At 42.6% G+C, this 26,438-nt stretch overlaps 1 protein-coding gene across 1 annotated transcript in view; it reads right to left on the bottom strand.

Annotated features, from left to right (window-relative positions):
- sgcd (sarcoglycan, delta (dystrophin-associated glycoprotein)) overlaps positions 1-26,438 on the bottom strand; it is a 484,520-nt gene that overhangs the window by 286,341 nt on the left and 171,741 nt on the right. Inside the window, exon 2 of the mRNA XM_006785143.3 lies at positions 9,135-9,196. The gene's annotated coding sequence lies outside the window, so the exon portion shown is untranslated. The remainder of the gene's footprint in view (positions 1-9,134; positions 9,197-26,438) is intronic.

Raw genomic sequence — 26,438 nt, 5'->3', positions numbered from 1 at the left:
TGTGAGCGCTTTTATGTCCAAGCGTATCTCTTTATTCTGTCATGTAGTTAAGCACAAGGTTTGTTTCCCCTCTTTGGCTCCTTTGGGAAGACTGAATGTTTCTGACCAGAAGACTGTTTGTATCTCAAGCTATATCACAGTAGAAAATATTTTGTATACTTTATATGTTGTACTGCTTTGCTTATTCCGAGCCACTGCTGTACTCAAGGACTTTTGCATGATTCAAAATCAAAATAACCCTTATTATAAAGAAGTCATTTAAGCTCCTCTCCTTTTAAGAGTACCTGCCTTTAAAGCAACTTGATTCTGATTTGAAGAGCAGGTGGGCGGGGTTTCTGTGGTGTCTGTGCTCACAGCAAGCCCCGGTCACACAGGGCTGTAGACCGGTCAGTGACCAGTAACCACTGGTTGGTGAGTGGCAGTCACCTTGTGAAACGGGTTGCAAAGAGGTAAAACCTTTTGCGATTTTGCGTTTCGGGTGCTAACAGCACCGGTCACCCTTTGTTTTCATGGCAGATGCCAACTTGCCTCACAAACCTCTCGCTAAGCAGAAGCGAAACTGTGAATAAAGAAAAACGAGAAACAGAGCCTGAGGCTGGGTTCAGGCCCAGGCTCAGCTTTTACTTTGAAGGGGAACAGTTTCTGGTTTTGGTTTGTGTATTTTCAAGTTTCACTCCCTCTCAGTGGCTTGTTAGTGAATGTCTGCAGACGGCCGCAGCAACCAAAGCAATCACAAGGTTATGGGTGTGGTTCGACTTGTCCAGCTACTACCTTCATCTTTTAGGCCTGTATGAGCGAGGTCTCAGAATCTTTACATATCATAATAAATAGCACTTCATTCATTCATAATTGTCCAATTGAACTCCTTATTTATTATTACAGTTTGCAGATAACTGCTTTAACTATTAGGATAATGATAATAATATATTTGCAGAGCCAGAGTCTCTATCAGTTTTTTATGTTGCTGATATTTATCTATTTGTTCTGTTGGTTGGATTCATGTTTTTTGTCTCTTCTCTTCACCGTTTGCTACATTGAAGGGAACTGGAGAGTGTTAGGACAATATTTCAGTTAAAATGAAATATTTCTAAACATAAGAAGAATAAATGGAACAAAATGGATCCTTTGTGTTTGGACTGTGACCCTCATTTAAAGAGAACACGAATGAACCAATGCCTCAGATTCAGTTTCATTGTTCTCAGAAAATGCAGCGCTTATTCCTGAAGCTCGGATACATTAAAACGAAGTCTTTGTCATTCAGCTGTCATTTCACTATGAGCTCGTGTCATCAAAGAAACAACAACACCCGTTTGATGAAAGGGGCATTCAATTAACTCATAATTTACAAGTGACGACAAGCTCCAAACAGTCGTATGTCTTTTGTTGCGCTGAAAGAACATTATCGAGGCAGAGAAGATTACTCCAATTATATTATCGAAGAAATATCGTGAGCTTGGAAACCACAACCTTTAAAATGACAGTCTGCAAAGTAAACTTATTAAAAGTGTTTGATTTAAATATATAGAAACCGTTTTGCTGCTTCTTAACTCTGAGCGTTCGGCCACTTTCCCCCGGCGTTACGTGCACTTTCTGGAAAAGCTGCAGGACTCGTGTCTCATCTCAATTTAAATGAGTTGCTTAAACGGATTCTTGGTTACATGTAAATGTCCTGAAGCTCTTACCTGAGGCAGAGAAGGCTTTTGCTGGCAGAAGTTGTTGGATTTAGCAGAATTAGTGTTCGCACAAAGCTACCGATCACGCTGTTTCATTCTTATTTCAGAAAGACAGGAAACAATTCAATGACTTTAACAGAATCGTGTAAAAAGCAAAGTCAAAGAAATCTGTGCACATTAATCGTTATCTCTTCAGGTTCCTGTTCACCATTTGCTGCTGTGCTTCAGATTATTGTCTCGTTACATGAATCAAACCGATGGTGTCATTTTATGACTCGATTATACTTTGGTCAAGTCGATGACTGCACAGGCCCCGCCTCTGCAGAACAAACCCAAATCATCCTCCCCTGTAGCTGGACTGTCACGAACTTCAGCCTTCGACACGCTAACTAAAATGCATCTCTTGGGTTTTTTGCAGTTCCTCCTGACCTTGGGGTGAATTTGCAGTGACGTCTACTATTTGTGGCAGTGCATTAAACCACACACCTGAATGCTCCAGACCAGCAACATGCAAAAAACTCCTTCTTTCACAGAGGTGCTCACACTTGATGATCACTGGGTTTAAATAGCAGCGCCTGGCTGCAACATACAGTTTCCAACCACAGTGATGTCGGGCGAGGAGCAAAACTAGGAGCACGCTTATCATTTTCCCCCTCAACATTCATCTCGTGGTGCTTCACACTGGGTTTGTAGTGTATGGAGGTGACTGAAGAGAATATTTAGATGAAATGAACTAATGGTGCCTGTGGGAGAGTCATCTAGTGGCTTCACTGACTGTCCACACACTTACAACTTTATAAAAATCCTGATGAAGGAGATCCAGCTCTAGTACGAGGGGATGAAAAGGATGTTCAGGTGATTTAAAAAAATAAATAAATTACAGCAGCGCCAGCTACCTAATCGATAAAGCTTTTGATTTTTACCTGTAGGGTATACTAACATAGACAGGCCGGGATTTCTGATAACGGTTACAAATCTTATCTTAAATTAAAAAATATCTGCGCTTGTTTCAATTTGATGATGATGGAAAATTGCTGACAGAAGCCACCTAAAGATTTCACTCTCCCTGCAACATATTCTGGTCTTTCAAGAGCTTTTGGAAACTGAAGGATTGTCACAAAAGAAAAAAAAAACAACCCACCAAGCTTGTTTACTTGTAGTGAGGGGATAAAAATCGTAACTCATGCAGAAGATTGTTGGCAGCTTCGCTTTGGTGCTGCAACTGGTGCTTCAAAGTGTGTTTCCTAATGCAAGATCTGGTAATAAGTGACCTCAACACGCGATCTGTCAGCCAGTAGCTCGTCTAAAAATGTTGTTTTTCCTCTTTTCTTTTTGCCAAATTCACATCAAACCGTTCTCTCTGCTCTCCTGTTTCCTTCACCTTCCCCAGACAGATCTGTTGTCTTAGTTTGTGGAGTTTTCTTTGCACAGATCATCATCCAGCCCTTGTTTACGTCATCCCACGGCTGAATCATTAGCATGCTTTCACCAACACCAAACTCTACCACAGGCAATAGTTTTGCATCCCTTTGTGGGCTTTTTTAAAAAAAATTTTTTAGAGCCACAAGTCGGGCACGTAATCCCAGTGTGTTAGAAAAAAAATGCATATTCACTGTCAGGATGCTTCTGCAGTGCATGTAAACTGATGAAATATGGAGCAGATCCTCGCTGGAAACATTAAAAGTGCTCAGTCACAAAGCAAAACTGAGACAAAAACATGTGTGCTCCGGGGCATGTGCACACTCGCGCACAAACATAAAGGCGCAGACATGCAGGCTGAATATTAAATCTTAACGTCTTGTCAATATTTACATCTTTGGGGAGACTCGCGTTTCCGAGTTTCGTGAAAAATAAACCGAAGGGCGGCAATCGCTGCTCTGTCCTTCATATCCGCAGTGCATCTCACACATGGAGCAAATATAAACGGCAGCACGTGGCTTCCACGGCGCCATCGTAGATACCGAGAGTATTCGTGAACTATTTTAACTACCAATAGATTATTTTGACATCAAAGTTTGAATAAAGCAGCAGGAAACAGGAAACAAAACTTTACTGTGACAGTAGCTGTGTCCCAAACCTAGGCCGCATCCTTCGAAGGACCCGGCACACGTAGACCACGAAGGCCGGGTCCTTCGAAGACTGGGAAGGAGGAAGTGCGAGGCTGTGAAATGGGACGGTCTAGCCTTCAGATGTGCATCACCAGCTGTGTCAGTGGAGTTTAATAAACTCAGCTGTCTGAGTTTTCTGTTTGACGATTATTCAGCTGTGTGAAAACTGTAACTCTAATCTCAGCTAAACTGATTTACTCAGGAACAAATAAAACACTGAAAAAAAAACATATCATGTTTAACCTGAGTAGTGAAAGACCGCGGTGGCGTTGAAAACGATGCGCCGGGAGTTCACTGTTCTTGCCGGCTCTAGTGAGCTAACCCCCAGCTAGCTATTGTGCAAGTGGGTAACAGATGTCTCCGAAAACGTCGGAGCACTTTTACAAATATGCGATGTCTTGATAAACCCAGTAGATATTTGAAGTTTGCACAGCTACATTCTCTCCTGAAAATATCTTAAAAGTTTATTTTGTGACCCAGAAAGAGTAACAAGAGTGATATTAAAACTAAGTAGCGGCCGCCATTGTTGGAAACTAGAATTGGCTGGGCCGAGCTATGAATTCTGGGATATGCTAGCCCACGAAGGATACGCCCGACCCATCCTTCAAATTTGGGGGAATAAAGGACGCATTTGGAGCAGCCCTTGAATTGGGACAGCCTCCGTCGTCTGGCTGTGACGTAATCGGCCTTCAAATCCGGCCTCTGAAGGATGCGGTCTAGGTTTTGGGACACAGCGAGAGTCAACACTGTTGTTTCCTGTTTGGCACTGAAGCGACTGAGGCGGCAGAAACATGGAGCCACAGCTGTTTTACCCAGGTGCCCATGTGCTATATATCACAGACTGTATATAAAAGATAGACATAGCCACGTCACCTATTGGTTTATATATTTTTTAAAGATTTATAGATTTTGTATTTGGTTGTGTATTTCTTTATAAATCCAAACATGACCATGATCAGCTAACATTATCACACTCGGTTGACTCGCTGCAATGCATAAACACAGCTACCAGTTAAGTGACATAAAGAAAATACTGGAATTTAAACTAAAACTACAGCACAGTTTTCTGGAACAGGCTGCACAGTTACATGGAAAGCCGGCTGTATCATCTGTATTTGTATTAAAAAAGTGCCGATTCTACAAAGACAGCCAAGAGGTCCAGTCCACTGACTCAGTGTAACTGTGGTTGGTACTTTCTTCTTCTTGTCCTTAGCGGGCGACCAGCGGCGGTTGTCTGCCGCGCAACCAGTACGCTGCTGTAGGTGCCGCAGGTTCTCTTGCTTGACCAACGATTATCTTCCACGCTTTTCGATCTAAGGCGATGGTTCTTGCCTGCTCGAGGTCAAGTCGAAGGGCCTTCAAATCATCCTGGATTTGTTTCATCCATGTCTTCTTTGGTGCATTTCGATGCACCCTCCAATCGGTGGGGCGGGTCAACCAGAGTAGGCCATGGGGTCCATTCGACAAATGTGGCCAAACCAACGGAGTTGGCGGCGCTGGATTAGGTCGCCGATCGTCAGTTGGCTGCCGCAGCTGGTGAGGATGGTCGCGAAGGGAAACGCCGACGCCGGTTGGTACCTACATGTTAGACAAGTTTAGACAAGACCCTAATAAAGGAAGATGTGTAGATATATACTCAAGTTAAAAAAAAATTCTCCTATGGTTTTTGTGGATCTCATTATTTAAGCCATAATACTACATTTAATTTATATAAAAATATAAAAGTGAGCCTGTTCATTTACAGTGCTAACAGCTAACGGCTCCTCTTCCCCTCTTCATTCACGTCAACTTCTTCTCCCAGATGCTTTGTTAGATTTGTCTCGACATAAAATCGTGCTGCTTGATTCAATAAATCTCAGCTTAACATTCATGTTTGGTGCCAAGTTGCCATCTGAGCCCCATTACAGTGAACCTTTGGGCTCTCCAGTGTCACCTCATATCACAAAACAAATAAGAGCTATTCCTCAGATGAATCTGGAGCCAGGTGCTGATCCCAAACCTGACCTGTGCCCTCAGAATCACACTTAGATGCTAAATCCTCACACAGTTGACACGCCTGGCAGTTTGTTGTCGTTCCCGGGTAGCCTCTCTGTTTGCTTGTTTGATTTCATAAAACCATTTTGTGTTTTCTCGCTTTAGGAAACACGTGTGAAATCAGTCAAACGGTTCTGGCGATATGACAAAATGTGCCAGAGTATAGCCGACTGCTTCTGGCTTTTCTACTCATTTACACCAGCACAACAGAATCAACAGTAAGCAGCGTCTGGCGCCCATCGCAGCCCAAAGCAGATGCTGCGTAGGCCAGAATTCAGGAGAGGCACCTGTGCTTTTCCGCTCCGCTTAGCTAAAAAACACTGAATCATCAGTGCTGCAAAGAAATCGAGTGCTTTGCTTTAGTATTGCACTTCATTACTGCACACTGCCATAGTACATTTTGGAAACTTATCTCTAATAATCTAATCCCGGGTATTCACACTCATTCACTCTGAATGGCCCTTATCAGTTGTTATGACTCCTGATAACCCCTTGTTGTACATTCTAGTAGGTTCAGTGAGCAGCTATCGTCGTTCTAATCAGAGACAAACAGAAAGAAGCTGAGATGATCTAGCAGACCTGCAGAAGTCATGTGCTCATGTTAGGGAGGTCATCAGGACTACTAACGTTGCTCTTTAAGAAAAGCTGGAAGATCTGTGGACACTAAATGATACCAGAGCAGCTGTGAGAGGCCACAGACTGGTGATATCTCTGGGAGAGATGACTCATAATGGCCATGCAAAGCTCTGATTATAGAGCGGCAACAGCAAATATGGACGATATCTGTGTTGAGCTATTACATGCACTTTTCTGACTGCCATAATAAATAAACTCCACCTGGGGAGTACTTTTACAGAGTGCAGTCACGATCAAGGCATTCAGCTTTGATCAAACTCACCGAATATTTTTAACAAACTTCTTTTTAAACAGATTGAAAACATTTGAGATGATTTCGGTTACAAAGTAAAACTAAAACAGCAGGAATAAACACTGACGTGACACTGAAAGTGTCTGTGGAGAACACGTGTCTTTAACCTGCAGCTCTCATGATGACCAGCAGGAGTCTGAGAAAATCTTGGTAATACGATGAGATCAGTGTATTGATTCAAACAGCAAAAGCGATGATGGACTTCCACCAGACACTTAAAATATGTCCAAATATTTTGTGCATTAAAACATTTTTCTGACTCAGCGGTTCTTAATGCAGTCACTCCATTTCACTGGACAAATTTGCAGCATTTAGTTTTTCTAACCAAGCTTGATTTTTAAATCCTAATAAACAGATGTGACCAATCAGATCGCTGCATTTAGCAGCACATGTGCTCGTAACTCAAATTGTGCACCAGCACTGAATTTTCATTGAGGTGGAAATAGTGAAATAATCCTATTTGAGCTCAGACACACAACTAGACGGCTCTCTGAAAGTATTCGTCTGCCTCCTCAGACGTGGTTCCAACTGCACTCACGTGAGCTCAAACTCTGACATCGTCAAATATGTACAAAAGTAGTTGTGACTGACCTGCACTGAACTCCTGGATCGAGCTATGCTGCTGCTTCTTTGTCGTGAGAACTGGATAAACTCAGGATTCCCGTTTCTTCCTTTTCTTGTTCAGGAACATCAGGATCAGCTCATCGTCGCTTCATGTCGACTTCATTTTTTTCACAAAAACGCAACAGGCTCTGTGTGTGTTTATGTTACACAGCAAGTTCAGATCTGGTAAATTCTGGACAATTTCGTGTTTGGTGCGTAACACCAGTGACACCAGTTTTCAATCACTGCAAATGCAGTCCATTTACTTTTCTTCTAACTGCTCAGATTAAAGTTGAAAGGTTCTCAAGCCAAGTGTGGTCCCACTGTGAGCATGACAGCATCTCTGTGCAACTTTCACTGAAGCATAACAAACTACACTCAGGGCGTTTCCTCCTAATCATCTTCCAACTCGACCACATTCCACATGATAAATTTGACTTTGCAAGACTTGAGAAACAAACAATCTTTGCAAAAAATCAAAAAAGAAGCAAATGTAAATATAAGGCAACAGTCTGTAAAATGCACATTTAACCTCTTAAGCCCCAAGCCTACCTGATCTCCTGCTTTTTGCCCCCGTATCAGGGGGCGTTGGGGCTTAAGAGGTTAATACCATCCATCCATCTTCATCCGCTTTATCCGAGGCCGGGTCGCGGGGGCAGCAGCCAAAGCAGAGAGGCCCAGACCTCCCTCTCCCCAGCCACCTCCTCCAGCTCATCCGGGGGAACACCAAGGCGTTCCCAGGCCAGCCGAGAGATATAATCTCTCCAGCGTGTCCTGACCTCTCCACCATGATAAGGTAGCTCCGTGAATCGCTACCTTATCGTGGTGGAGGGGGTTGTGTGTCCCAGGGATCCCAGGGGCTGTGTTGTCTGGGGGCTTTTGCCCCCTGGTAGGGTCTCCCATGGCAAATTGGTCCTGGGTGAGGGACCAGACAAAGAGCGATTCAGAAGACCCTTATGAAAAGAACATCAAGGGAACAGTTTACCCTGCCCGGGATAGGGTTACCGGGGCCCCGCCCTGGAGCCAGGCCCGGGGAGGGTGCCCGAGGGCAAGCGTCTGGTGGCCGGGCCTTAGTCCATGGGGCCCGAAGAGGAGACATGGGCCCATCCTCCCGCAGGCCCACCACCCGCAGGAGGCGCCATAGGGGTCGGGTGCATTGTGTGCCGGGTGGCGGCCAGGAGTACATTTAATACATTTAGATAAAAAACAAAAATACATAACAGGAAGTGCAGGAACAGACGTCCACGCAGCATGTTGTAGAGGTGAGGAGGGATCACTTTTCTAACCAGCTTTTCGTTTATGGTGCGACGTCATTTTGCAGATTTTGTTCTCATTTAGTATAAAACAGATAATAAAGTCGGGTATCCTATTGGACCCATGCCTCTCTCATCAATCATCACTCCCAGTTTTAAAACACCAAGCACTCAAATGCTCAGCTTGTCACGCTCTGCATGTCCATCCTTTATATACAGTCTCTGTGGTACCCATCACTAGAGCTGCAGTGAGTAACATACTGAAGTACACACCAACTGTTGTCACATACACCACCCCCGGGACTCAGCACTGTTCAAGCACCAAATACACATCATCCATTTCAGAAGAAAGATCCAGACATGAGAGTGCTGGCAGTGCTTTGGCATGTAAGGAAATTCTACTTCATGTTTAGCAGAGACGTCTCTCTTCCAGCACCGCTGCGACGTTGTACAGACACACACACACAAGCATGCAGGATAAGAACAAACACACACATAAAACAACACACATGCAGAAATTGAATCACGCACTCACCTCAGTGTATAAGTGTGCTGATTCGGAGTTTCTGACAGGGTCTGGGGGATTTCTCTAATCACCTGGGATGAGGAGGTAGAAAGATACGGTCAGCAGGTGAAGGATAGGCTGCCTCTAAGCTGATCATCTCATCCCAGACCTATATTATTATTTCCCAAGTTTCTCCAATTAGGGAGTGCTGATGTGGGATCAGTGCACAGATCTCCCACAGTCATCGCTTTCAGTGCAGAGAGAAGAAGCACAACCGGGAAGAACCGAGGGACCGGATCAGCAGAATTCCTCAGAAATCCTTCACAAATGAAGCTTCACAGAACTCTGGAGGTCGTTTTGGCTCTCCGAGCTCTCATTTCAGCTTAAGTGAACTTTGGCGATTTCACGTTAAATCCCCGCGGTTTAGTCTTTTAGCAACGTAGCAGGTGGCAACAGAATATTAAAAAAGCGATATAGCGATTCATCACCTGCTGTGGCTTCTCCTGATGCTTCCGTATAGACGAAAACATTAGTAAACAAACTTAACCTTCGCCAGCTCTCTTTCTGTTCCTCTGCTTTTAAAAGTGTCAGCAGTTAAACTTTTCTTTGTAGCAAGAAAAAAAACTTATAATAACCTTATAATAGATTGCACCTGTCTGTCAGGTTATCGTGTATCTGAAAATAACAGAGCCGGAAGGTTTTTTTGCACACTGCAGTGGGGTTGATAGGAGACAAAAGGGTCATAAGTCACTGATTTTCTTCAAAAGCTGAAGCTTTATGATGGATTGCTGTGTTTTGACATCTGATATTGTGGCATCAAGCAAACACAACACAGCAAATCTGATTAAAACTCACCATCACCCAATCAGAAATATCTTTTAATATTAGACCAAACAAAAAAAAAGAAAAATTAACACCAATGCTTAGATTGAAAAACTGAGCAGTCACTAATTGCTCGCCTCAAACAAATCTGGGTTTCATAAATGGTGAAGGGAAATGAATCATACATTTACATTTTGTTGTTTTTCTTCCAAAACACAGGAAGTCTGTCTGAATTAGTAAAACAAAGCAGATACTTTCATCCACGCTAGGTTAGCCTTCTTAAGATTCATGAAAATATCAAAAATCGCATTAAAATACAATAACAACATGCTAATGATACATATGGTTTGTTTTAACTGGAAACAAACACCCTGATCTTTTCTTATCCCATCTGTCCTCCCCAACCTCACTCATGGTCTCACGGACTTTGCGCCTGAATAAAGCTCGCCTCACTTCCTCCTTTACTTTCATCATAATTGTAAAGACAGTTAGAGAGCACCAACAATATAAAGGTCACAGTCATGGGTCAGAACATGCAGCTTAGATAAATGACCGTTGACTTTGTCTCACGGGAAGATGTTTTATACCAAAACATGAGCAGAAGAATACCAGACACGCTCCGACCTAGAACCAGACTAAGAAAAGAGAAAGAACGACTTTCATGAAAGAGCATATGAATAACAGAAACAAAGTCATTTAATTAATATGCATTTCATGCTTTCACATGCTATTCCATGCTGTGAAAGATACTTTAAGCACTCAACAGTGCAAGTTCACAACAATCATCTCAAAGCTTTTTATAGTTCAAGGCAGAGGAAACCCAGCGAACAATCCCAGTGATTTGCTAAACGGAAGCTTCAGTGGATGATGAACTAGCTTCTGACATGAACAGATCTCCTGGACCAGCAGCGGTCATGCTAGGTTAGCATGCATTCGCTACTGTGGTCTGTTTAGCTACAGCTAGTGTTGGGAAGGTTACTTTTAAAATGTATTCCATTACAGATTACAGATTACATGCCCCAAAATGTATTCTGTAACGTATTCCGTTACGTTACTCAATGAGAGTAACATATTCTGAATACTTTGGATTACTTAATATATTATCATGCTGTTTACAACTACATGAATGTACTATTGCTGTGATTTATTACTGTTACTGAAGGTCCGCGGCTCCAAACCGTAGTAAAGGGACCTCTGGCTAATACGGTGGGTTCTGTGTCGGGCTCGTAGCCGAAAACTAGCTTTACTTTGTTGTCTGGGTCAACTTTGCTAGCGAGAGACAGAGAGAGGCGTTGAAAGGCTGCTGCAACGGAACTTATTGTTTCGGAGGAAAACACGAACACGGTGTACAGTCGAGTCTTAATAGCTTACTTACAACTGGGCTCATCAGGCTCTCTTCTTGGCTGCAGTGGTTATTATTATATTTACATGCTTCCAGCTCCCGTTTTTGCTCGATGACAGCTCGTACTTTTCCTTTTTCTCCCTCCCTCGCTCACAGACACATAACGGGTATGGCAGTCCATTCTCCCTGCAGCACGGACTACACTGCCCATGATGCTACATTCTTTAGCGCTATACCGGTAGCATTCTGCCTGTTAGCTTAGCACAACAACAACAAAAGGCCTCTCTCACCCAGGAAACACGTAGAGAGAGAGCGACACCCCGTAACCATGGCAACCATAACGCTGCCGCCTGGAACAACAGAACGTAGCTGTCAAACAAAACCCAAACAGTCCTGACCCGCCACAATATGAAACAGGGAAGTACCGCCGTGTAATCCATTTATTTCAACAAAATAACTGTATTCTAAATACCACCTTTTTAAACGGTAACTGTAACGGAATACAGTTACTCATATTTTGTATTTTAAATACATAACAGCGGTACATGTATTCCGTTACTCCCCAACACTGGCTACAGCAGTTGTTTGGTTTCCTGCACTATAAAACTGCGCTTTAGCTTCACTGAACCCAGTCCCCAATGTGAGGTAAAGATTACATTAAATGAATACCATCATATATAAACTAATGTAAACATATAAAATAAAAATAGTGCATGAAATGAACAAAATATGAATCATGGGTAATCTCACCCTCTGCAGAACTGCTGTACTTTGCAGCACTTTTATCCCCTAAAAGAAATCTAAAAAGAAACCTCCTGTCTCTTCACATGATCCCAGTCTGACTCCTTGATGTCGAGATCAGGGCTCTGCGGGAGCTTGATGAATTAATTTTGGTCCAAGAGTCATGCTTGAAACAAATCTGATCATGTAGTGCATAAAAACATGTACACAGCGTTCTACATTCACTTGTAGAGTCGCCTTTGTCTCTCACATTTTTAATTTAAAAAAAATAAAGATGGAGTTTCGAGCAGCGAGAGGCGAGTCGTGCATTAAAGTGTTGGGACTCTGTCGTACGATGATCATGATGATGATGATGATGATACATTGAGGTTGAAAAGCTATAAAAATATTCTCCAGCCACAAAAATCCAGTGTCAGTGGTGACACACCTGAGCCGGATCCTTTAATGGCTCCCTTTTAGACCGGGGAATAAAAATACTGTTTAAGGAATTAGCAGCTCAGCGGAGTGGAGATGTGCAGCATATGGAGGTTTAAAAATGTGGACGAATCAGCAGCTTTTACTTAACAGCAAGTCATGAAAAAGCTTTCAAACTAAGACTCATCGAGTGCGAACATGGTTTGCAACAGTCTCGGTGTGGATATTTGCATATGTGACAGAACGTAAAGTGACACACATAAAGCGCATAAGCTCAGCTGGCTAAAGGAATAAAGCAACCACACTCTGCTGCTGCATAATTCCTCACATGTATGTGCACAGGAGTTTGCTGGTTATGCTTAGTGAACGTGGGTGCAGGTTGCATAGCCTTATATTTGAACCTAATTACTGGAATTAATTTCTCACTTTGCTATCATGAACAGCATGCACTAAGACTCTAAGAATAGAGAGTAACCTTTTCTACGCACAAAACTCACCTACTGCACTGTAGTAACTTCAGATTTCAAGATAGCCAGTGCAACTTGTGTGGTCATAAATATTCAGACCGCTTTGGCCTTTGCAAAGCTCTCCTCGGGGCTTTGAGAAAACCTTGCCAAATTGAAGGAAAAAACATACTACTTGAATTAGACAATGTGTGGGAGCTCAACACCAATTAAAATCAAGAGCCAGTAAGGAACAAAACATTGATTTAACCCTTTGTGTCAGGTAAGCAGGCATTAAAGAAGAGAACAACTTCTGTCATGTTTGATTCATTTAATGCATTTAGCCAAAGTATTGCATCGTGTCAGTAAACTAAAATACATCTAGATACCAAAAACTTTAGAAGTGGACAAATCAACAATCTGATACTGTCAAGGCTGCAGCAGCAGTCGTGTGGTGTTGTGAGTAGGGATGGGTACCGGTAGTAACCAGACCGAAAAGCAGCGCACATTTCTGAGCTTTATTTCAATGCTTTTTTTCGGTGCTTTTTTTTCCTGAGCTGTGATACACTTTAGATTCTAGCCAATCATTTTACGTTTCCGAGGATAGTAGGCGGGCCCAGGTACGTACGTTCTTTTAGAGCAGAGCTACAGATTAAAAATGCCCAAAAAATGCTGTACTTCACAGCAAAAGATGCAAACTCAGCAGCCTGCAACAAGTGCTTTAAGCTGATACTGTGATACTGTCAAAGGAGGTAACACCTCAAATCTGATGAAACACCTGGCGACGCATAGCGGGGTTTTTAAAGCCGAGAAATGCGCCGTACCTACTGCGGGTGTGGTGCCTGTTATCAGTCCCGGAGTTAGCAACATCCCCCAAAAACCCGAAGAGGAGAGTCCTGGCCCCTAGCCCTGCCAGTGTAGGATGATGATGCAGCAGCAGCCGTTCTTCTCTGCGTGAGTAGCTTAATGTTGTTCGTGTGTAATTTACGCTGAGTACTCTAACCACGTTATTACATTAATGCATGTAAGGTGAACTAGCAAACACCGTCGTAGCTACATGCGGCTGTCTTCTTGTTTGATGGATACTCCCTTCACCCTGGCCAAAAAGGCTAAAATGACCAAAGAAAAAGTGGAAAACAGCTGAACATGAGAGGTTTTTGGACAAAGTTTGTGTTCTCCATTCTTTAAGCACCGTTTAAGCACCAGCACTGTTTCAAAAGTACCGGTTTGGCACCGGTATCGGATAAAACCTAAACGATACCCATCCCTACTTGTGAGGAATGACCCAAAATGCTGGCACTGGATGTTATGTGAGTGAGCTTTGTTGCAGAAGGTGAACGCAACAAAAGCGAAGGCAGAACTAAAACACAACCTACACTGGGAAAAACTAAAGAACAAACCTGAAACCATACAAAAACAGGATGAAGAGCTAATGGCACGGAGAATGTTGGGCAGAGATTACACCAGGTTACACAGACAAATTGACAAGGAACACAGCCGAAAACACACAAGGCAACGAGCGAATGTCTGTGAAGGTTCTCAGTCATCCAGGTCATCGTAGTCAAAGGAGCTTGCAAAGAAAAGCGTCTGGACTTCTTTGAGTTAACTGAAGACGTTTCACCTCTCATCCGAGAAGCTTCTTCAGTTCTAAGGTCAAATGGTGGGGAGTCCTGGGAAACCACACCCAGTTTCACACCTTGGCTCAGGCGATTAGAGGATCATCAGGGGGTTTTCTTTGCAAGCTCCTTTGACTAACGAGCGAATGACACCATCTGATCTGGAGAACGCAACATCGTCTGTCAAACATGGTGGAGGCAGTGTTATGGTTTGGGAATATTTGACTCTCAATAGAACCGAGTCATTAGTGTTTACTGATCGTGCGATTGCTGATAGAAGTAGCAGAGTAAACAGTACAGTGTACAAGACTATACCCTCTGCTCAAACTTAGCCAGTGTCTGCAAAATTGGTCCTATAGCACAAACTGATGAGTTTCTTGAGGCAAAATAATGGGAAATTCTTCAATGGCCAACTCAGTCACCGGATCTCAACCCAACAGAGACTATTCTTCAATCAAGACAAAACAGAGAGACTCACAAACAAACAACAAACGAAGGCAAATATAAAAATGTGATACTTTGTTGAACCTCTTGAATTAAAGCTGGGAGTCTCATCTTGATAGTTTCATTTTAAAATCCACTGTTAGTGGACCGAACCATGATTACATCCATTATGCCATTGTCACAAAACCTGTGGTACCAATTAGTATACTGTAGTTTTAAAGATGGAAAGTTTCTTCACACTGTCATAAAAATACATCTTTAATGGCAACTTTACTTTTCCAGGAACGACGGAGACTTCGGTAAAGTCAACGCGATCAGCCACGTTTGGCCTCTCGGTCAAAGAAGGCGAGAGACTCCGAGTTTCTGCAGCCACTTACTTGTCATTCTGGTAATGCGGTGCCAGGGCTACACCCTCCTCATAATTTAATTAGATTTTCATCTTTTGAGAAAACACTATTCATTCCCCACATGTGGCTCAGGGCCACCCTGCTGACAGAGCCTGAGCTGCGAATGCATGACACTCTTACCAATGTGACTTTTGTTAATCACTCCTTTTCTATTCTACACGGAGAGCACGAGAATACAGCGCCCATTACACACACCGCCACCCAATTAGAGCAGAAAGGTGAATTAATGAACAGGTCGGGGCAGGTTAATGAAGGGTGGCGCTGATCTGCTGAGGACTCAAATTAAAAACTGTATCCTTTGTCTGAATAAAGTTTTATTCAGCCAGCTTCTCCCCCTGACTTGCTATTATCATGTTTGTGCTATCGCGCTTTAATTACAACGCAACGCTGAGCAGCTGCAGTGACGGCGGTGTCAGACTTTATGCAAACAAAAATAAAGTTAAAGCCAGAAGAGGAATGAGGCTGAATGATCCGAATAATTACAAATGACTGTGCTTAGTTCAGATTTATTTGGATTTTACAAGAAAACGAATGTTCTGTATCAGAACAGTATTGCTCACACCTGTGGGTAATTAAGCTGGGGACTCATAAGGCCAGCGCACTCAACCTCTCTCAGCTGACCCTAGTTAGTGCAGGTGAGCTGTGATTTCGCACACGCTTTGCAAACTACCTTGACTCATTGTGTGTTTCTCTCACAGCCACGCATCAAGTTGCCAGACACAAATATCCGCCGAAGAGCTCCAACCCGGACGCTGGACCACCTGACAGTCCCACGGGCTGTTCACCCGACTCACCTGCCTGCCTAAACGGATCACTCACCCGGACCACCCACCCCTCCACGCCACTACAGACCACCCGCGGCAAGTACGCAGTGCGAAGGAAAATTCAGAACGAACTGCTTGCCCATATTCCTCCTGAACCATACCTGAACATCTGTACTCTATTTACAGTGACTCTGACCCTAACCCCGGACCCAGTTTGACTCTCCCTCCAGCCCAATCCCTGGAGCTGCTGTTTCCACTGACCAACACCAGATTACTTACTTAGCCCAGGCTGCTTAAAACCCCTTTGGTTTAGTTGTGGCATTTTGCACTTGTTAAACGCACATTCCAGTTTCCTGTTTATGAACACTTACTGAGAAAATAAACGTCGTCTCTAAAACTACTTACGTGCTGTTCGGCGTCCAGCATTTGAGTCCTTTCTCTTTTGAGGCGGCCTCGGCCGCGACATATGGGCAGTTTAAAATATCCAGTACAGCTTTATACTATCAGTTATTAGTTGCTATTACACTGGAATATTTTACCATTCTGGCCGTAATCTCTAAAACAAAGTAAATCACCATATCTATTAAGACACTTAAGAGAGAGGTCTCAAACTATCTCTACTTTTAAGATTAGGCTTCAAACTTTCCTTTTTGCTAAAGCATATAGTTAGGGTTGGACCAGGTGACCCTGAATCCTCCCTTAGTTATGCTGCAATAGACGTAGGGTGCCGGGGATTCCCATGATGCATTGAGTTTTTCCTTTCCAGTCAACTTTCTCACTCACTATGTATTAACAGACCTCTCTGCATTGAATCATATCTGTTATTAACCTCTGTCTCTCTTCCACAGCATGTCTTTATCCTGTCTTCCTTCTCTCACCCCAACCAATCACAGCAGATGGCCCCGCCCCTCCCTGAGCCTGGTTCTGCCGGAGGTTTCTTCCTGTTAAAAGGGAGTTTTTCCTTCCCACTGTCGCCAAAGTGCTGCTCATAGGGGGTCATATGATTGTTGGGTTTTTCTCTGTATCTATGAAGCGCCTTGAGGCGACTTTTGTTGTGATTTGGCGCTATATAAATAAAATTGAATTGAATTGAATTGAATTGAATCAAACATAAGGCCCGGGGGCTGGAATCAGCCTGGCAACGACTCCAATCAGGCTGACGGAAGAGCTTTGGAAAATGTTAAGGAGGGCATCAGTTTTGAATTAACAGCTCTGTTTGATTACAGGACAGTCTGGGAAATGAAGGAGTTATTTCACACATTCCTGCTGACAGATTTCCTTCCTTTACCACATCAGCATTTCCTAAAATTGCATTTATTTTTCCTATTTTACTTTCACAATGATACACGCTGACCTCTTTACTTCCAACAGGATCCAGCATCCCAACAGACGATGGTGTATTGCTGTCCTCTGTATTTATTATTACCTCCTACTTTTGTTCTGCTGCAGTTTTTCAGCTTAATTCAAACAAATGTTAGCAATGAAAGTCGCCTACTCCATAACCTCGGTGACTTGCAGTACATCTCCTTTAAAAACTCCCACTCGCCTCCAGGTTCATATTTCAATGTTTCTGTGTTTTACAACAAGCGCTAAAATTATTCTACATACTGCTAAAAGTTCAAAGGTCAGGTGAGAATTTTGGCAAAGATTTAATACCTGAGTTATTCTGCAAAAGAACAAAAAGTAAAAGAAAAACAAAACTCATCTTAACACAACATGGCTTTATGCTGCAGAATGTAGACAACCAGCTTCCTGTTTTTCAGTGACAGTAATCACTGAAAAACAGGAAGCTGGTGTTTGTCATTGTTTACAGACACGAGTAATAATGTGCTGTTAGCTGCAAATCAAGTTGAAAGGGTAGAAACATGCAAAAATTGTCAGAGAAGTACAAAAACAGGAGCTCAGAGAACATGTTTCCATCTGGAGACTCGTTGTTTGCAGGGGTAGGATGAGATTCCAGCCCACAGCCAATTGTTTAATGAAACAGAAAAGAAACTGCAAAAAAAATTGGGAAAACTGAAGGTTTCAGTTTCCTGGGCAGTCTGCAAAAGCAGCGTTCGACAGCACGCTTCAAAGAACTCAGAAACTCTCAGCACGGCAAATATCCTGCGAGTGCCTGGTTAGGAAATGAGCAACTGTAAACCAATCCAGCTGTACTGAACCAACACGCCCACTACTTGTCAACAGGAGAGGGAGGTGATCGTGTCTGCACAACTCACATGAAAGCACACCTGATATCAGAGACAGGAAAAGAGAAAAATAAGCGAGCAAAAAAACTGTTTCTTTCTTTCAAATGTGAACTTTGGCTTCACAGTTTTTTCTCCTCTGTGGCTGAAATGTGTTAAAAACATGTGAATAAACGGGAAAAAGTGTAGCTTCAACAAGAGAAAAAGAAATTAAAGAAAGATTGACCAGAAACTGTCTGAAAAGGACTAAAAAGCTATTCCCACGACACTGACACCAGCTGACACAGCTGTTCCATATTCCAATGTTGTTGCTCTTTTCATACAGCTCGTCTTCTCTTTGCACAGACTCATCATTGTTACTCTCGCTCACATTTCCACGTCTGCCGTCTTCATTTAAATGTTTGGTTCTTTCCATCTAATCTTCCATTTCTGTTTCTCTGCCTCCGTCTCTTGCAATCCGTCTCTCTCCCGCTAAGAGAGATTAAAGTGGAGGCAGATGTCGTGTTAATGGCCATCAGCTCATCCTGTGCAGACACTTTCACAGTCTGCGCTGCCTACCTGCTTAATTAGTCAAGAAGCAATCCCCCGGCAATGAATCTGGCCCAAACTGCTGCTGCACGCATAGACACGTGGACCTACTGCAACCCGGATTTTGTTTTTCCCAAAAATCAGTTGGTCACTGTAAAATATAAATAGAATTAAGGGCAAAAGGCTGCAAACCCTGTAATGACACATAGATGTACAGTGGAGGGGATATTTTTTGTAAAGCACCGAGCACAGAAGCCCCGCCCAGCTGCTGTCAGACTGGTTATGAAGTGGGGATGAGCTAAAACAACCCGTCTCAGACAAAGACTGAGCTGAGTACCAGTAAAAGGTGGATATGTATAATTTGCGGTGCTGAATCATTAAAAACTGCTGCAGCAGGGTCTAATAATATTAATATAGAGCTGAGAATCAGCAGAACACGTACTCTTTAAGATCAAAGTACTAAACTGATCAGTCTACTTGGTAGAATTGCAGTGCCAACATCTCTTTAAGTGACAGAGCAGGGTAGGTAGTTCGAGCCACACTGTGATCAAATTACAAGGAAAAAAATTAATATTTTTATGTATATATATATATTTTTAATTTGTGCCTCAAACCTGCTTGTCTCACAACATACCAGCCATTATTTTTACCCTTCATTTGAAGCACAAACCTAAACCTAAATCTCAAAGTGATGATCAGCCAGAGTGACCTCAGTCTGATGAGCTACAGCTTAGAAATTCACCACAGTGGAAACAAAACCACACATACAGTTTCAAGCCTCCAAGTCCAGCAGGCAGCCACCAGGTTTTCTTAATTAGTGCACAAAGCTTGTAGGAACAGTGGGTGAACACACTCGCACTCTGCTAATGAGTATGAGATGTGATAGAAATGCCAGCATTATGTTCAGAGCTTTGGGGGGTTTATGATGCTTTATATTTTTATGTAAATTTAGCTTTTGGCGTTATGTTACGGTTCTTTTAGGCATCATTTTTTAAGCCTTTTTCCTTCTGTGTCATCTTTTATATTTCTGAGGACAGGCCTGCATTTATACTTCTGTTTGGAAGCTTTCAGTGAAACACCATCATGTGGTTCTGATGAGTCCTCATCATCTAGGCCTTTTCTCTTGTATATATAAGAAAAATGATCCGTGATATGTTCACACCACATTAAGGTAGTTTTTAAAAAAAAAAAATGTATATACGATTTGGTCAAAATTGAATTCTTCTGACATTTATCAGTGTTTTATTTCATGCTATATGACATTTTCCCTGCTGTGAAGTACATTAGTAGAAAAGCAGAGAGTGTTTTAGCTTCAAACTAGACGTTCAGGTGCAGTTTTGAAAGTCAAAAACAATCCCAGTTTTTACATTAACATATTTTCTTCAGTATTCTTCCATGTAATACTCCATGTAGCTGACATACTTAGTCGTACAGTAGCATTTCAAATAAGTTTGCTGTACTCTGCTGTGTGAGGACGATTCGCCGCCTGTGAGCGCTTTGGCACGGGCGAGGTGCCCGCGGCAGCACCTGCTGCTAGTTGAGAGTAAGAGCGATACGTGCTTTCATGTCAAAAAGTGGTCAGAAGTTTCCCTTCCACTTTTTAGATAAAAAGTCGCTAAGGGGGTCTGAAAACTTGCTAAATATAGCAACAAAGTCGCTAAGTTGGCAACACTGGCTATGCCCCGTTAGCATTTTTATTTTTACCACCAATATACAATTTCCCTGCTAGCTAAAAGCTAGCTAGTTAAAAAAAAACTAGCTAGCTAAAAGCTAGCTAGTTTCTAGCTAGCTTAAGCAGTTTAGCAATTACCAAATACTACTTTGACCTCTTGTGGTTGGCAAGTTGCTGATTGTTCTTCTTAGGAACCATGTTGGTACAAACAGAGCACTTCTTGTAGCTATATGTGGCTCAAGAGTTGGGAGTTCGCCTTGTAATTTGGTTCGAGCCCCGGCTTGGACAGTCTCGGTTGTTGTGTCCTTGGGCAAGACACTTCACCTACCGCCTACTGGTGGTGGTCAGAGGGCCCGGTGGCGCCAGTGTCCGGCAGCCTCGCCTCTGTGGCTGTGGCTACAATGTAGCTGCCATCACCAGTGTGTGAATGGGTGGATGACAGGTTGTGTAAAGCGCTTTGGGGTCCTTAGGGACTGGAAAAGCGCTATACAAATACAGGCCATTTACCATTTACCATATGTTTTACAAAACTGGAAATAGTAAGTGTAAGTAGCATGCTATAACAGCTGCATGCACTTAGCATTTTAACAGTTATGCAGACAGAAGACACGGCTGTAAAGCTGTTAATGTCTGATGCACATGAGATGAAAGACAAATGAAAATGAGAAACTAACATGAGGGCCAACAACCCACTATTGAGCACAGAAACCCACACCGATTGTTTTTTCTTCGACTACACCGTTGCTTACCCTTTCAAATCTAATCTACTGTCTTGTATTTCGGCCAAAAACAGTCTGAAGAGGACGGCCCCTGGATACTGATGATCTGCACAGTCACTACAGGAACGTTCAGGACATCTGTGTGATCCGGTAAATTTTGAGGTTCAGTGAAGCTTCTGGCTGTGAAGACAGGGATAATAAACCTTCCTCGGTCCTTCAGCTCTCACAGCTCTGATGACTTATTACCACATGCATCAAAGCTGAATGTTATGCTACGTCGCCGCATTGACGTGACTGCATTGTGTCTGAGAACCTCGAGACAGAGTGTGCTTATCCTCCCTTTCTATATGTCTTAAAATCAACAAAATTCCCATTAAAATATCACTTTATTGCTGAAGCCTCTTCTTTTTCTATCTCATTTTCAAGCATGCAGTGAAGTGGACATTAAAAACAAGAAGGAATAAAAAAAAAGAGAATGTAAAATTTGAATGTCTGGATCATCATGAACCCAACTCACTTATCTGACCTGAGAAAGTTCTCTTGTCCGTTCTGTACTTGACTTAAAACCATCTGGCAACGATCTACGCTGAACCACAACACCACAGATAAATGAATGCCAAGTAGATTTCAAGACTGTCTAATGATTCAGCGTTAAAAGAATTATGTGTGTGTTAACAAGACTAAAACGCTGAAGGTCCCAGAGGTGAGTGGGGAGGCGGGTAACATGAAGGCTTTTCCAAAGTGATAAATGTTGGTCTTCTGGGCAGCTCGGCTGTAACTCACGCCTTCATGAAGATGCTTGACACAAGGTCAGAAGATCAAGGAGTTTTCTCAGCTTTACTTTAATGTCTGCAGGTCTGAGATACTAAGAAGACTCACATGAGTTTAATAGAAAAATGAAACTAGGTGCTGTGTTTATTAGGGGTACAACGATACTCGTATCGATATTGAACCGTTCGATACAGTGCTTTCGGTTCGGTACGCATATGTATCGAACAATACTAAATTTTTAATTTATTTGATCAACTTTTCTTCTGACGATGCTGTCTGTGTTGAGCGCTCAGTGGATCTGCGCTCGACAGTGCAGCCTAGGCGGAGTAGTCGAACGCAGATTCACTGAGTGCAGCGCAAGCTAGCAAGACAGAAGCTAAGCTCGTTGCAACATGGCAAATTGAACCTCCCCCACCCTAATTCAGATCTGGCGTTTGGAACTATTTTGGTTTTCATGTGACGTATGACCCTGAAGGTAAGCGCGTCATGGACAAAAGTAAAACAGTATGTTGGATGTGCCACGCAATGCTCAATTACATGGGAAGTAGTGTGTTAGCGCAGTTAGCTCGTTAACATGTTGGCCATCCAGCCCCACGCACGGGGCGATCCGCGGTAGCTCGTTAACGGAGATTTGCCGTGTTGTGGCGTTAACGTCATTTCAGATTAACGCTGACAGCACTAGTGGGAACACAACGAATATGACTGCACATTTACGCCGACATCATCCTAGTGCAAAGACAAGTGGAAGCAGACAAAAACAACAAGCAGCATGCTACAAACTTTACCTGAGTCATTTAGACAGCCGTTAGCACATGATTCTCCTTATGGGGACCTGATATGTTTAATATGCTGCTGAGAATATAGCCCAGAAGAAGCGTATAGTATAGCTTTTATTTTGGAAAGAGCCATTTCTCTGTAATAAACTCTCTTTTCCAAAGATGAGTGATTTCTCGATCAGATAGATTTATTATTTTATTACTTTGTTGTTTCAGCAACATTAAAATTAAAAACTGTACTTTTGAGTTAAAATATATATTTATAATTTTAATAAATGACAAATTAAAAAAGCATGAACATTTTTTTGTATTGAAAAAATATTGAACCGTGACACCAAAGTATCGAACCGAACCGTGAATTTTGTGTATCGTTGCACCCCTAGTGTTTATATAATTATATTGGCAGACTTGTAGTAACAGTTCAGCCCCAACAGCACTGTGCACAGCAGAGCATCACAGCAGCCTTAAAAACAGTCACAGAACACGACTCGTTTGTGTTCATGGACACAAATGATCCTTTTTTTAATCATGTGAAAAGCACCTGCCAAACTGTCTGAGTAATATTTGTTCATTTGTGCTAATGGATGTGAAGAGCAGTAAAATGTAGCTAATTTAGCTGTCAGAAATACTTAGATTTGGAAAAAGCCTGATGTTTCGATTTAATTTTAAGCGTTAACTGTGTGCTTCACAGCTTCTTCACAGCTGCATGTGCTGATTGCACAAAAGATGTTTTCATTTGAAACACAGTCAAGTACAGTACTTTTGTTGTCCCATTTATTGCCAAGTTTGTTTGATTTTTATTTTTTATTTTTTAAGGACAATTTCAGCCCTTCTCCACAAACAAAAGTTTCTAATTTATTGCTTTGCTTCAACTTCAGGTCAGACTAACAGGGAGGTGTCAGCTGACCTCTGGCATTTACAACATTTCACTCATTATACCTTGAAGGAAAACGCGGCCTTGTGCCAACCCCAGCTGTGCAGAAAACAAAGCCTCTAAGCAGTAACTTCTGTGAAACAGCTCCCAGCCAGAGGTTGATCAGATTCTTCTCCAACAAAATGTGCAGAGATTTAAATGACATGTCAAGACTCCTCCATGCATTTCAGGGCATGAACTATTAGTTTCCAAACATTAAATATACAGACACCACACCCAGCCTTCGTTTTTTAACGGGGATAGACGCTAGACAAGTTAAGAGTAATGAGGTAAATGTCAGGCTACCGATGGTGGCTGAAACGGTGCGGTTGTGGACCACAGCTGACAGTCACAGCACACTGAAGTTAAAGCACACGTGCTGTTTGCCAGCTAAAGTCGAGGAGGTCAAAGCAAAGAGGAGAGCAATCCATCACTGCTGCTTGTCAGTTTAGGCGTTGATCCTGTGTATACAGATGTTGGTGCCTGTGTTGACACAAGAGGTGAGCGTGTGTGCGTTGTATCAGCGGTTGAGCAGTGACTACAAGAAGTGATGCGAGCGAATGGAGAAAGTTCAACTCAAAGATTTTACAAAAGATCCACCTCGCAGCGCGCGGGGCCGTGAGTCAGCATCGCTGCGCGGTTTGATGGCTACTAATCTGCTCTGAAGAGACGGCGACAGACACACCGAGTGCAGGAAGTGAGATACGGTATGATGGCGGACACGATGAAATGAGCTGAGGGCTGAAAAGATAATGAGAGTAGGCTGCGAAATGAAATGACGAGCAGAAGAAGTGCGGGTGGAAAGAGACATGAGCAGAGCGACGAGGAAATTAAGAAGCTTCTCATTTCTTCCACTGCAGCGATTAAGACACACACACACACACACACAACCGTGTTTTCGTATCTTTGTGGGGACATCTAATTGACGTAATGCTTTCCCCCAACCATCAAAAATGAATGTTTAATATTTTTCTGACTTTATCAAAGATCATCCAGCTAACCCTCCAACCTGTGCCCTTAACTGCTTTGTTTGGGGTTCTTCCTGATACAGTTGTCTTGCCGACGCCCCGAGCGGATCTGGTAGCATTTCTCACCTTATTGGCAAGACGCAGAATATTATGTTGGAAGTCCCCTTCTCCCCCATCCTGGGAAATCTGGATCAGAGATGCTTTGCATTTAGCAAACTCGAAAAGATTAAATTCACCCTGCGTGGGTCTATGGCCAAATTTTTTAAGATCTGGCAACCCTTTTTTGACCAATGTTCAGACTTTGCGGTCCCGCAACGCTCCCAATTAGCCAGCTCAGACTTTATTCTATTTTACTTTATCTTATGTTTAAGTATATGGACTCTATTGTGCCTGCGCTTTATGATGGCATTTACTTACCTACTTTATACATATTTCTTTTCTCTTACAGATTTGACTTATCTCTACAACTAAGCTGACCACTCACTATGTTTGTGTTTTTTTTGTTTTGTTTGTTTTGTTTTTTCTTGGTTTGTTTGTTTTGTTTTTTCTGTGTCTGTGTGGGGGTGTGATCTCTGAAACTCTCCACATCTCTCTTGTACACTCAGGAACTGTTATCTTGTACTCCAGGGTTTACTATTCGTATTATTAGATTGGATCCTTTCTTTTTTCTTTTTGTACACCCACTGCTACTCCTATAATTATGAGGTGGGAGTGTATGTTTCATATTGTTTTATGTTCTTCAAAAAGAAAACGGCATATTGTTTAATTTGTCTTTTGTAAAAATGAATGCATAAACCTAACTGTAACCTGAGTGTAACCCTGACACTAAAAGCACATTTTGAGTCTGAAATATGCCTTCAAACTAGTGGGAACTGGGATTTAGTCCCCATGGGGGCTGTTGGTCCCCACAACAAAATGTAAACACACTTGCACGCACACACACATAAAGATCTGTCCCACCCTTCGGCAGTCCCAATCCCATCCCAATCTCAGCACAGCATTTAAAGAAAGGTGAATTATACAATGTGTGTGTGTGAGAAGAGGAAACCCTCCTTCCCAGCTGACGACCTTTGAGATTCACTGTTCTCCTCTGATGTAGCATTTCATGTCTGACTGCATCTGTTCAGGCTAACAAAGGCCAAATGCAAGGTACTGGTTATCTGTAGGTGAGGCGCTGCCTTACCGCCATCTGTATATTCTACTTCACTGCAAAGTAAGGAATACTGTTTGTTCTGGATCCACACCAGCGACTGGGGGCAGATTTTCTTGAGGACATCGCTCTCTGATCCTCTCAACTGTGGAATTCCCTGACCGAGCGTCTCGGGCAGCCCGAGGCTCAAAGGCTGGTTGAAAAACGATGTCAGTTAGTCTCCGGAGACTCTGTGAAGATCCTCCATCCTTGTATGGTCTGGAAAGTTTTGCCTCTTAGTTCAATTCTGTTCATTCCTGATAATGGCAGCCTCAGAGGGGCTTCTCTAAAGTCAACGGTTTCATCTCAAAGAGTAAATTGACGTATACAGTATTTGCCAGTATGAATAGCAAATTAATGCTCCTTTATGACAAGTAAGGCAATCAGTTTGATCGTATTATGTTTAGTTGCTGTTAGGTGGTAGGATTAACGTGGTATAATCTTAGGATATTAACATTCACCGGGCTGCAGGTTCAGGGTTTGGGTCAGGCTAACATCCAGTTTCCCACAGGTAGAATTTAGTTGGACAGCCCACCCACACAGGTTAAAGTCCATCCAATTATATTTGGAAAATTTATTCTGGAAGTATTTATTATTTTATCCATCTTAGAAAATGAAT

The sequence above is a fragment of the Neolamprologus brichardi genome, chromosome 10, assembly GCF_056152115.1.
Source record: "Neolamprologus brichardi isolate AB-2024 chromosome 10, ASM5615211v1, whole genome shotgun sequence".
In the NCBI taxonomy this organism is placed as follows: Eukaryota; Metazoa; Chordata; class Actinopteri; order Cichliformes; family Cichlidae; genus Neolamprologus; species Neolamprologus brichardi.
Note: the sequence above shows the minus strand (reverse complement) of the source record. Positions and strands in the feature narration are given on the sequence as shown.